Source organism: Ovis aries, chromosome 16, assembly GCF_016772045.2.
Source record: "Ovis aries strain OAR_USU_Benz2616 breed Rambouillet chromosome 16, ARS-UI_Ramb_v3.0, whole genome shotgun sequence".
In the NCBI taxonomy this organism is placed as follows: Eukaryota; Metazoa; Chordata; class Mammalia; order Artiodactyla; family Bovidae; genus Ovis; species Ovis aries.
In genome coordinates this window covers 29,102,432-29,114,711 of record NC_056069.1, presented here as the reverse complement: position 1 = coordinate 29,114,711, position 12,280 = coordinate 29,102,432, and positions in this window count along the sequence as shown.

Sequence of the window (12,280 nt, the reverse complement as noted above, 5' to 3'; positions counted from 1 at the left end):
CTCCCTGCAGTCCAAGCGACTCTCAAGAGTCTTCCACAACACCACAGTTCAAAAGCATCAGTTCTTCAGCACTCAGCTTTCTTTATAGTCCAACTCTCACATCCATACATGTCTACTGGAAAAATCAAAGCTTTGACTAGATGGACCTTTGTTGGGAAAGTAATGTCTCTTTTTACTATGCTGTCTAGGTTGATCATAGATTTTCTTTCAAAGAGCAAGCATCTTTTAATTTCATGGCTGCAGTCACCATCTGCAGTAATTTTGGAGCTCAAGAAAATAAATTCTCTCACTGTTTCCATTGTTTCCCCATCTATTTGCCATGAAGAGATGGAACCAGACGCCATGATCTGAGTTTTCTGAATGTTGAGCTTTAAGCCAACTTTTCCACTCTCCTCTTTCACTTTCGTCAAGAGGCTCTTTAGTTCTTTGCTTTCTGCCATAAGGGAGGTGTCATCTGCATATCTGAGGTTATTGATATTTCTCCCGGCAGTCTTGATCCCAGCTTGTGCTTCATCCAGCCTGGCATTTCACATGATATAATCTGCATATAAGTTAAATAACAGAGTGACAATATGCAGCCTAGACGTACTCCTTTCCTGATTTGGAACCAGTCTGTTGTTCCATGTCCAGGTCTAACTGTTGCTTCTTGACCTGCATACAGATTTCCTCAGGAGGCAGGTAAGGTGATCTGGTATTCCCATCTCTTGATGAATTTTCCACAGTTTATTGTGATCCACACAGTCAAAGGGTTTGACATAGTCAATAAAGCAGAAGTAGATATTTTTCTGGAACTCTCACTTTTTCAATGATCCAACAGATGTTGGTGATTTGATCTCTGGTTCCTCTGCCTTTTCTAAATCCAGCTTGAACATTTGGAAGTTCACTGTTCACAAACTGTTGAAGCCTAGCTTGGAGATTTTTGAGCATTACTTTGCTAGCATGTGAGATGAGGGCAATTGTGCAAGAGTTTGGGCATTCTTTGGCACTGCCTTTCTTTGGGATTGGAATGAAAACTGACCTTTTCTAGTCTGTGGCCACTGCTGAGCTTTCCAAATTTGCTGGCATATTGAGTGCAGCACTTTCACAGCATCATCTTTCAGGATTTGAAATAGCTCAGCTGGAATTCCATCACCTGCACTAGCTTTGTTCATAGTGATGCTTTCTAAAGCCCACTTGACTTCAGACTCCAGGATGTCCAGGTGAGTGATCACACCATCATGGTTATCTGGGTCATGAAGATCTTTTTTCGTACAGTTCTTCTGTGTATTCTTGTCACCTCTTCTTAATATCTTCTGCTTCTGTTAAGTCCATACCATTTCTGCCCTTTATTGTGCCCATCTTTGCATGAAATGTTTCCTTGGTATCTCTAATTTTCTTGAAGAGATCTCTGGTTTTTCCCATTCTATTATTTTCCTCTATTTCTTTGCATTGATCATGAAAAAGGCTTTCTTATCTCTCCTTGCTATTCTTTGGAACTCTGGATTCAAATGGGTATATCTTTCCTTTTCTCCTTTGCCTTTAGCTTCTCTCTTTTTCTCAGCTATTTGTAAGGTCTCCTCCAAAAACCATTTTGTTTTTTTGCATTTTTTTGGGAGGGGGAGTGGTCTTGATCACTGCCTCCTGTACAATGTCATGAACCTCCATTTAGAGTTCTTCAGGCACTCTATCAGATCTACTCCCTTGAGTCCATTTGTCACTTCCACTGTATAAATGTAAGGGATTTGACTTAGGTCATGCCTGAATGGTCAATGGTTTTTCCTACTTTCTTCAATTTAAGCCTGAATTTGGCAATAAGGAGTTCATGATCTGAGCCACAGTCAGCTTCTGATCTTGTTTTTGCTGACTGTATCAAGCTTCTCCATCTTCAGCTGCAAAGAATATAATCAATCTTGTTTTGGTACTTACTATCTGGTGATGTCCATGTGTAGAGTCTTCTCTTGTGTTGTTGGAAGAGGGTGTTTGCTTTGCCCTGTCTCATTCTGTACTCCAAGGCCAAATTTGCCTGTTACTCCAGGTGTCTCTTGACTTCCTATTTTTGTATTTCAATCCCCTGTAATGAAAAGGACATCTTTTTTTGGTGTTAGTTCTAGTAGGTCTTGTAGGTCTTCATAGAACCAACCATTCAACTTCAGCTTCTTCAGCATTACTGCTCGGGGCATAGACTTGGAATACTGTGTACTGAATGATTTGCCTTAGAAATGAACAGAGATCTTTGTGTCATTTTTGAGACTGCATCCAAGTACTGCATTTTGGACTCTTTTGTATATTATTATGGCTATTCCATTTCTTCTAAGGGATTCTTGCCCACAGTAGTAGATATAATGGTCATCTGAGCTAAATTCACCTATTCCAGTCCATTTTAGTCCACCAATTCCTAAAATGTCAACGTTCACTCTTTTATCTCCTGTTTGACCACTTCCAGTTTGCCTTGATTCATGGGCCTAACATTCCAGGTTCCTATGCAATATTGCTCTTTACAGCATCAGACTTTAACTTCCATCACCAGTCACATCCACAACTGGGTGGTTTTTTTTCTTGCTTTGGCTCCATCTCTTCATTCTTTCAAAAGTTATTTCTCCACTGATCTTCTGTAGCATTTTGGTCACTCCCCAACCTGGGGAGTTCATCTTTTAGTGTCCTATCTTTTTGCTTTTCCATGCTGTTCATGGGTTTCTCAAGTCAAGAATACTGAAGTGGTTTGCCATTTCCTTCTCCAGTGGACCACATTTTGAGCTTAACTGTGCCTTAAAACATAACCTCATCACAGGAGCAAATCTACCACACTTACAATCTTGGAGATCAAATGGGATCTGTATACAAAGAGGAATTTGGGGAGCCATCTTGGAATTCTGCCTATCATAATCAGTTAGAGGAAAAATGACAGTTTTTGAAAGTTACCACCAAGTGAAACCTAAAATCTTATTTTCACAAATATAGCATTCAGAACAAGTCACTTTTTAAATACTTTTGTGAATAAAAGTTTGTTATATTTTGTGATGATTCTTCATTTTTCATTTCATGACCTATGTGCAAACAATTTAAAAAATAATTAGAAAAAAATCAAAGACTAAGCCTAAGGTTCAACTCCTGTATAATCTCCAGGTTTAATCTTTCATTTTGGATCATTTTACCCCTAGCTCAACTTCTTTGATTCTCTGTCATGAGATAAAACTTATGTATTACTAACATAAAACACTGATGATTTAAAAAAAAGATATTCCTGCTTGAATCTGCATAGTCCAGTGTGGCATTTTACTCAGAAAAATTTATATAAATATTAATTCTAAAATGATACAAATTGTCCACATTCATTACCATCAATAGCTATAAAGATAATGCTTGTATCACCCTGTATTTTTATTATGGATCTTATGTAAGATACTTTAAAGACTCACTTCTTGTCTTCAAACTATTGCTCTCACACTTCCCACTCCCAACTCTGAGTCATATTCATTTTTATACTAATCCTTTTAACTGTGAAGTAATTTATTTGAGCTGACATTCAGGTACTTCAAGTGTAGTCATGTATATAGTTTTAAATTTAAAAAATTATTGAAGATAGTACACTCATTCTAGACTTTGAAATTTTACATAACTGGCTACATTGGCTTTTCCTTTAATTTGTATTTTCAGCTCCAATAATACCTGAAATTTTTTATCTAAAATTTATACCAGTTGTATTCTTAAATAACACTGGAATTTCACACATTGGATGTTTATTACCAAATTGCAATTCTCAACTGGGAAGAGGACTAGTTCCCATGGTGATGACCTAGAGCTTCAGCTTCTTTCCAATAAAGAAATCAAAATCAACTCTGACTAAAAGCCATCCCATGGGATCTCCCAGGATTGGGTTAGGAATATACCCACTAATACCTTAAAGTCAAAGAAACAGCAATGGCCAATTGTGACCATACTGTATAATAGCAAACAAGCTCAAATTTGGAAGGGTTTCATGAGGATGGCACAAAGTGATTTCTTTATATTTGATGCTGCTAATACTTTACATCATCTCTGGAAATATAGTCAAATTAAAAATCTTTTCTTTGTAAAGCTAGACTAAATCATTACAATTCTTTGTATGGAAGAAAAAGAGATTGGGCTACAGAAGCTGCTTAGCTGGGTGTAAGCAGAGTGAGGGGAAAAGATTGGTATTTTCATCTTGATAGCAGCTGCAGAGCACTGTGGGGCATGTTTCTATTTACATAAAGATTAGTTTAGTTATTCTAGAAGTTTTGGCACTGGTAATGCAAGAGTGAGAAATCCAAGGAACTCATGACTGTGAAGTAGAAAGATTCTTTTAAGTACCAGTTAACAGGACAAATAGAAGGCAAATAAAAGTTCCTAGACCTTGTTAAACTTGATTAAAACCCACTTAGAATACTACTTTTGCCAAGGAACATACACAGTTTAAAGCAGAAAGACTAAATTTTCTATTGAGAAATGAAGAAATGCTGTTCATTATTGTTTCACAGGGGAAAATAAATCTTTACATTTACGGAGGCAAATAAACGTAACATGTGGACTAGGGAGTGCTTAGCAACGTTGCTGTTTAATTAGAAGTAGAGTAATAATGTGTATTGCTGTTCTGATTAAGACCAGGAAATAAGTAATTGTTACTGTGCAGGCCCAATAATTTTTAATTATTTACCCAAGTTTCTTCACTTGTAAAATGCCATAACATTTATTCTACAGAGAAACATCTTTTGTCCTTATAAGGATCATTATTTTTAAAAGTTTCTATAATTGTTTTTCCCTAGTGCTACACCAGGCACATAACAAAAGCTGTTCTGAAAGACACAGAGAGGTCATCTAGTTACTCAGAAGGGCAACAGAGAACTATGGTGATAGGGATTGATATTTTTAAAGTACAGATAATTCTCACCTCTTGGAGCTTGCAGTCGAATGGTTTAGTGACAGTGAATTGACTCAAACTTGAGCTTAATAAGGCCATGGATGTGACTTGGAAGGTTTCTGAAGGATGAAGGGCATGAATTCTATAAAATGAGGCCTTTCTCAGAAGAATTCATTCAAAACTGCACCTAAAATAAGTGGACAGAGAGAATAACAATTGTTGGAGAGGGTAGGCAAGAAATGTGCTGTGAGAAGTTGCTTAAAATATATTTTAAAGTGTTTTGGAGTTGATGAAGAAAATATTTCCAAAATATTACAAAATTAAGTAAAAGACTCCTGATTTTCTACATAGCTCTCCTTCCCACCATTTTTATTCTGAAATTTTCTTTGAAGGCTTCAAAGGCAATTCATTGTTCTCATTGGCTCTGTCTACATTCATGTAACATTCATGTATCATGCCAATATTTGGATAAATCTATCTCACCCAGTCTCTCTCTCTTTACCTATTTATTCAACAATACTATAAGACAATCAAAATGTACACCTCTGTCTTCTCTGTTTCTAAATACTTATGGAATCTATCTCAGTTAAGTATACATAAAAATTTTCAACAAATGTTTACTAGATTGGATAGTTTGTACAACATTTATATGTATAATAACAAAAACTTTTTCCTAGATTTTACCATAATGTGTTCAACTTTCTCAGATTATATGTAGTATTTTACCTTTGGGTTTCCAAAAATGATTTTCCAATGAAAAGGAAGTATTTATTAAATCAAACAAATAATATAATTGAATAAGGATCCATCTTCTTAAGTTTCAAGGCTCTCTCTAACAAATGGATAACACATAATCATAAAGTTTAGTTACAGAAACCTCAATCTGTGAGTCCATCTTTGTTTGCCTTTTTTCTCTTGGAAAAAACACAAAGAGAAATTTCCTCTGTATTGATAACTATGGATGGCTTCACAGGGTGAGAAACAGGCAGAGGAAACAGAATGCATGGCCAGAGGATCTGTGTGAAAAAGAGGTCTGCCTCTTGAGTGGTCAAGAAATATCACAAGCAGAGAAAAATGATTGTCAGAAATTCACGTAGGCTGATTAGAGGGCAAAGTGACCCAAGCAAGTTCCTGAGATGGAGTGCATTTTTCTCCTATGTCTTGGACAGTTCATCTTTATGTCACTATGACCCAACCAGTTTCCCTGAATACAGCCAGTATCTATGCGGGGAAGGGTTGAAGGGACAAGTGGATCTGAATTTGTGCTCTTGGTCACACACAAAAATGCAACCTAAATTTAAAAAGCAAGTGCATATTTTAAAAATAGGCTGTAACACTGAGAAAGCTATCATAATAATCAAATGCTCTTTGGAACTCTAAAGAGAATAATGTCACTTCTACTAACAGCTAAAATTTCTCCCATTGTCACCTGATCCTCAGCACTGCTCTCTTTCTCATTCTCTGAATTGGAATCTGCTTTTCTTTCTTCAGCTTACAGATGTTATTTGCCTTAGATCAGGCCCCATCATCTTTATTATAATATTTTTTCCTTTTTTCATGAGTTTCTCTGAGTCCGTTCCCTCCACAATCCTGTACACCAGTTACCTGTCTCTCTGCTGTATCTTCTACCAGGGTGAATTTCAATTACAAATATTTGATGTGTCCCTTCATACTTAATAACTACTAATAACTCTATCTTACCAACTAGAAAAGGTTAATCTTCCTTAGCATAATATACAAAGCCTTTTCATATATGACCCTATCAGTTCAGTTCAGTCACTCAGTTGCATCCGACTTTTTGTGACCCGCATGGACTGCAGCATGCCAGGCTTCTTTGTCCATCACCAACTTCTGGAGCTTGCTCAAACTCATGTTCACTGAGTCGGTGATGCCTTCCAACCATCCCATCCTCTGTTGTCCCCTTCTCCTCCCACTTGCAATCTTTCCCAGCACCAGGGGCTTTTCCAATGAGTCAGTTATTTACCTCAGGCGGCCAAAGTATGGGCGATTCAGCTTCAGCATGAAGCTTCCAATGAATATTCAGGTCTGATTTTCTTCAAGATTGACCGGTTGGATCTCTTGTAGGCCAAGGGACTCTCAAGAGTATTCTTCAACCTCACAGTACAAAAGAGTCAAATATTTGGGGCTCAGCTTTTTTTATGGTCCAACTCTCACATCCATTCCTTGTGGCTTCCCTTGTGGCTCAGCTGGTAAAGAATCCGCCTGTAATGCAGGAGACCTGAGTTCAACTCCTGGGTTGTGAAGATCCCCTGGAGAAGGCAAAGGCTACCTACTCCAGTATTCTGGCCTGGAGAATTCTATGGACTGTGTAGTCTATGGGGTTGCAAAGAGTCGGACACGACCAAGTGACTATCATTCACATCCATACATGACTGCTGGAAAAATAATAGCTTTAACTAGATGCACCTTTGTTGGCAAAGTAATGTGTCTGCTTTTTAATATGCTGTCTAGGTTGAGCATAGCTTTTCTTCCAAGGAGCAAGTGTCTTTTAATTTCATGGCTACAATCACCATCTGCAGTGTTTTTGGAGGCCCAAAAAAATAAAGTCTCTCTCTGTTTTCATTGTTTCCCCATCTATTTGCCATGAAGTGATGGGACCAGATGCCATGATCTTAGTTTTTCAAATGTTGAGTTTTAAGCCAGCTTTTTCACTCTCCTTTTTCACCTTCATCAAGAGGCTCTTTAGTTCCTCTTTGCTTTCTGCCATAAGGGTGGTGTCATCTGCATATCTGAGGTTATTGACATTTCTCTCGGCAATCTTGATTCCAATTCATGCTTCACCCAGCCTGGCATTTCGCATGATGTACTCTGAATATCAGTTAAATAAGCAGGATGGCAATAGACAGCCTTGACGTACTCCATTCCCAAGTTGGAACCAGTCTGTTGTTCTATGCCCAGTTCCAACGTTGCTTCTTGACCTGCATACAGATTTCTCAGGAGGCAGGTAAGGGAGTCTGATAGTCTTCCTCAAACTCACCTTTACCCATCTTCACACTACCACAATTCCAAGCTAGAACTTTGTGTACGTATCAGGAGCTGTGATACTCTAAACACACTTGCAACTCCCCTCCTTGTATTGTTGACTGCCCTCTTCAGGTTACCTGGAAAAGCCTCCACCACTTTTTCCTTCATTTTATTCCTTTGAAACCCTTTCAAATGCCCCACATAGAATTAGATACACAGTATTTTTCTGCACCCACAGTATTTTGTACATAGCAAAATTTATTCATAGTTACTGAACTGCCTTATGTTTATATGTTTATTTTTTTTACTTCTCTCAGACAGCTGCCTCCAGAAGGACAGGGCTATCTTGGTAATCTTTGAATTCTTGATCTAAAATAATAGGTGACTGAATGGCACTGATCTGAATAATTCCTTTTTCTTCTAGTTTGAATTATGGCTGACCTTATAAATTCTCAAATACTTTATTCATATCAAAGACTCCTCTAATTTTCTGCCAAACTGTTCTGTATTATTTGAAAATCAGGCTCCAAAGTCACAATGACAACCAGGTAGAAACTCTATAAAAAGCCTCTACCATCTGACAACTTTAGGACAACTGAGTTTTGTGACAACTCAGGAAAACAAATCTTCTCCACTACAGTACTCTCCAATTAGAAAAGAAAACACTAGTCTCATCGTGGTAAGAGTATCAGAAAGATTCTGAATTTCAAGTGGGGGAAGGGTCTGCCTCTGATTTTCAACACGCTCTAGGATTTTACTACTCCAAGTGTGGTGTACAGATCAGCATCATTATCATCATCCTGTTGTTAATTAAAAGTACAGAATTTTAGCCTCCTTCCAGACTTACGAAATAAGAATCTGCATCTTTTAAAGATCCTTAAGTAATTAATATGCATATAAAGTTTTGAGAAGCACTGCTCTGGAAGAGATTACAATATAACTGTTGAACTATATTCCTGTGCTCCTTAGAGACGATGGAAATTAAAAGAAATCCTAGAACTGAGCGTTCCCAAGAAATGACTGCACTTTGTAAATTTCCCATTGTGTGTGTATGTGCTAATTTGCTTCATTTGTGTCTGATTCTTTGTGGCCCTATGGACTGTAGTTTGCCAGGCTCTTCTGCCCATGGAATTCTCCAGGCAAGAATACTGGAGTGGGTTGCTGTGCCCTTCTCCAAGGGATCTTCCTAACCAGCCACGATGAAGCCTTGAGGGTTGCTCAATATCCACAAAAATTCTCTTAAAGCCATCTACATCTGCTAGAGATGGGTGGTTGTCAGAGGACACAGAGGTGAGGGCACTCTTGTCCAACAAAGAATGGAAAGTACACAGCTTTTGCAAGGACACACATGACACAGCCCAGGGGACTTGTCAGGGGCACAGTCGCTCTTAGACCTGTGCCTGAATGTGCCAGGCACCTTAAAATTGACATAGATTGTGTCTTCCCAGTTGTAAACAGACAAATTTGCATTCAATCCCCTTAATTCTCAGGCACATCACTTGCAACATTTTTCTCCTTCAGCTTTTTCACTTATAAAGGTAAATTAATACAGATTTAGCTAACTTTATCGGGTCAAACAAGGAGGGTCAACAATTTTCATGACCATTCGTCACATGCCAGGCATTGGGAACACAGTGATACAAAAGACTGAATTGCTATCTCAAGGATTTTATTGTCATCATAGAATTAAATCTGGTGTCTAAATTTCAAGTTTTGTTTCATAAAAGACTGGCCACACGCAAAATATTCCATTGGAAAAAATAAGTTTAAATGTCCAAATAAATTAAAAAGTACATTTGATCTGTTTGAATAGTACTGAAAGTACTGTTTGAGGATGAGATGGTTCAGTGGCATCAGTGACTCAATGGACATGAGCAAGCTCCAGGAGAGGGTAATGGACAGAGAAGCCTGGCGTGCTGCAGTCTATGGGGTTGTAGCTTCAGACCCTGAGTGACTGAACTGACTGACTACTTAATCACAGTAAGTTTGTGTGTGTATGTATGGATAGTGTGCTTACGTGTAAATACTTATGAATATACCCAAGTAATGCTCTGAGAGAACTCTTCATGTCAGAAATAAAACTTCCCTAGCTCATACATTATGGGTTTTCCTGGTGGCTCAGATGGTAAAAAATTTGCCTGCAATGTGGGAGATCTGACTTCAATGCCTGGGTCAGGAAGATTCCCCTGGAGAAGGATATGGCAACTCACTCCAGTATTCTTACCTGGGAAACTCCATGAGCAGAGGAACCTGGTGGGCTACAGACCATGGAGTTGCAAAGATCCGGACATGAATGAACAACTAACACTTAGGCAGCTTAAATCATACATTATAGACTGTTTCTATTCAATTTTCCTTTCACAAAATAATCTATGTCATTTTTATTTACTTCATCTATCTCTTACATCAATGTTTATTTAAACATATGCATTCTCTCCCTGACAAATGTCCATACAGTCAATGCTATGGTTTTTCCAATAGTCATGTATGGATGGGAGAGTTAGATCATAAAGAAGGCTAAGCACTGAAGAACTGATGCTTTTGAACTGTGGTGCTGGAGAAGACTCTTGGGAGTCCCTTGTACTGCAAGGAGATCCAACCAGTCAATCCTAAAGAAATCAATCTTGAATATTCATTGGAAGGACTGGTGCTGAAGCTGAAGCTCCAATATTGTGGCCACCTGATGTGAAGAACTGACTCATTTGAAAAGACCCTGATGCTGGGAATGATTGAAAGCAGGAGGAGAAGGGGATGATAGAGGATGCGATAGTTGGATGGCATCACCAACTCAATGGACAGGAGTTTGACTAAGCTCCCGGAGTTGGTGATGGACAGGGAAGCTGGGTGTATTGCAGTCCATGGGGTTGCAGAGTCAGACAGAACAGAATAATAACAACAATCCTTCTCCTTTCACACCTGTTCTTTCTTTTTCAATTTTTTTTTTTTCTAGCACAGTCTGAAAACAAAAGCTTGGATTTGGATTAAGCCTTAATTGTATTTGGGAATCAATAAAAGTGACCAGGTTTTAATTGATATTTTGGTCAATGACATCACTGGTGTGGCATGTATGGCATTTTTTGTTGCCTTTTCTAAACCCAGCTCGTACATCTGGAAGTTCTCAGTTCATGTATCATTGAAGCCTAGCTTGAAGGATTTTGAGTCTAACCTTACTAGCATGTGAAATGAGTGCAATTGTCTTATAGTTTGAACATTTTTTAGCACTTCTCTTCTTTAGGATTGGAATGAAAACTGACCTTTTCCAGTCCTGTGGCCACTGCTGAGTTTTCCAAATTTGCCGGCATATTGAATATAGCACTTTCACAGGATTATCTTTTAGGATTTGAAATAGTTCAGCTGGAATTCCATCACCTCCACTAGCTTTGTTTGCAGTAATGCTTCCTATGGCCCCTTGACTTCACACTTCAAGATGTCTGGCTCTAGGTGAGTGATCACACCATTGTGGTTATCCGGGTCATTTAAACCTTTTTTGCATGGTTCTTCTGTGTATTCTTGCCACCTCTTCTTAATCTTTTCTGCTTCTGTTAGGTCCATACCATTTCTGTCCTTTATCCTGCCCATCTTTGCATGAAATATTCCTCTGATATCTCCAATTCTGTTGAAGAGATGTCCAGTCTTTCCCATTCTGTTGTTTCCCTCTATTTCTTTGTATTGTTCATCTAAGAAGACTTTCTTTTCTCTCCTTACTAGTCCCTGGAACTCTGCATTCCATTGGCTATATCTTTCCCTTTCTCTCTTGCTTTTTGCTTCTCTTCTTTCCTCAGCTATTCATAAAGCTTCCTCAGACAACCAATTTGCCTTCTTGTATATACAACATCTATCTGCTACCAAACTAAATTACCATATATAAAATATGTAAATAACAAGCTCCTACTGTATAGCACAGAGAGCTGCATTTAATATTTTTTTAATTAACTATAATGGAAAAGATCCTGAAAGAGAATATATACATGTGTGTGTGTGTGTGTGTAACTGAATCACTTTGCACTACAGCAGAGACTAGCATAACATTGTAAATCAACTAAACTTCAAATTAAGAAATATTAAATGTTTTACTTCTTTCTCTGAAACCATAGAGTGTATCATTTTCTTGACCTAAGATATTATATTTTAGAGTCCACAAATTTACAGCTGCCTTGAACCATATAACACTGGAATAAATTACTCTTAAATATTCCTTCACTGTTCTTTCTGCCATGCTTGCAAACCTATTCTTTTTTGTTCTTGTTGTTATTGAATCTCTTTCCTACTCACTATTCTGTTTGAAAGAGTTGAGGAAAACACCAAGGAGTAAGTGATATTTAAAGTTATGAAGGATAAACAGAAAATTGCATGGAAGATTGAGTGCTCAATCGCTCATCATGTTTAACTTTTTGCAATCCGATGGACTGTACAGCCCACCAGGCTCCTCTGTCCATGGAA